This window comes from Pteropus alecto, unplaced genomic scaffold (genome assembly GCF_000325575.1).
Source record: "Pteropus alecto unplaced genomic scaffold, ASM32557v1 scaffold42, whole genome shotgun sequence".
Taxonomy (NCBI): Eukaryota; Metazoa; Chordata; class Mammalia; order Chiroptera; family Pteropodidae; genus Pteropus; species Pteropus alecto.
Window position 1 is genome coordinate 5,006,322 of NW_006434825.1, and position 1,869 is coordinate 5,008,190.

Consider the following 1,869-nt stretch of genomic DNA (forward strand, 5'->3'; position numbering starts at 1 on the left):
TCTCTTTCTTCCCACATTTGCAGTAGCATTAACTCTGAGTCCCCAACAGACAGGATGGTGTTACAACTATAAATTTCTCTTCATTAAAAAGCTCTGATTCAACTTTGTATACAAAAGCTCACTTCTCAATTCTCTCTCAAAAGAAAATATATCAGGTTCCAACAGCTTTTTCTGGACTGTATAATTACAAAAATTTGTTCTATTCACCCTCTTAAGAGTTAGGTAAAAAGCAAACAGTAGTACCTTGAAATTACAAATTTAATATTCATACTAAGCACAACGTTTGGGTGAGCCACAGGACCATGACTGGCAATGATTCGTAGTTTTGTTGAGTTGTATGCCCTCTAAGTGTGAAGGAATGAGTCACCCTCTCTCCATCACTGGACACATAAGGTGTCCTTCGGAATGATTAAGTTTGTTGCTTCATCTGAAAAATTACAACACAGTAAGAAAGAAAACTAAACACTTGGAAGCAGTTATTTGTGAACTAAAGATACAGAGAAAATTAACAAATTTCAGCTACATTTAGGATTGAAGCTAGAAGCAGGAACTTGGAAAATTATTTTCATATTTATGAAGTCCTAAAGATCTTGTTTCCTCACCAAGGTGAAATTTTGATTCCAAATATGCTTATTCTTTTTTTATCCATGTATCAAAGATGTGAAATTTCTCTGAAATTTTTTCACCCCCCCCAAAAAGCCTCCTTGAGCTTCCACTGTCAATAGAATCAAAGTATTTATTGTATTATGACTTTACCTATAGAATAATAAAAAATGTTATTCCCTATCAAGATTTATGTAGGTTCTTTTATTTTTTAATGTCTATTCCTATATCAAGTACTGAGTTTGTTTTGTTACAATTTGCATTTTGGTACAAGATGGAAGTGTGTGTGTGTGTGTGTGTGTGTGTGTGTGTGTGTGTGTGTACCTGGAGCCTCAATTAACAGCTGGCTTATGTATTAAGTGCAGCACTAGCAGGAGAACCTAAGTGCTATTCACACGGCCTAGAGGAGGGAGCATGTAACTGCCAAGATCAGAAGAGGTGGAAGCTCCTATGGAAGAAATTATATTCAAGACATGCTTGGAACCAAGACGCATAAAAATAGTTCAACGAAAAGAGGGAAACACTTTTTAGGCAGCGTTTAGAATGTCAAGATCTTGAGCTATAAAATTATGTGATCTATACCAAGACACACTTTGTTGTAACAAGAAAAATACACATAAACTTTAGACAAACAAACCTGGTTCAAATCTTGACAGTCTAATTCTTATATTGTGACTAATTTTTGAATTGTGACTATATGAAAATAAAATAACGACTTTGTAATGGAATTTGTTTTTTATGTGACACCATATTTATGGCATGAAGAACGAAGATAAGTGAAAACAGATTCAAAATATTTTGCAGTTTTATTAGAAGCCTGCCCACTAACCCAAAGCAAATGTGATATTTATTCTTTAAATCTATTGGGAAACTGACCTTTTCTAATGGAGTAATAAGTTTCTAGTAATACAAAGACATCAGCTCCTTTAAATGCTTCTCCCCACTTTACACACAAATTTGGTAATTTTTCTTGCTCAATATAGTATTCAATACTAATTTCTTCCACTAGATTACTTTAGAAAGTCGTAAAAAAAAAGTGTAAACACCATATTATAATGAATACATTTAATTTTAGCTTTTAATCTACTATTCCTATCTCAGTGATCAGATACATAGCACAAATATGGGGTGATGCGTGACTGTAGGTACTAAGGAAAAAGCTGAAAAATATGTTTTTAATTTAAAAAATGCTAAAACTAAGCATTGGCTACTTTGTTCATTAAAAAAATACTCTGTGGCTTTGCTTCATCAAAAGAAATATAACTA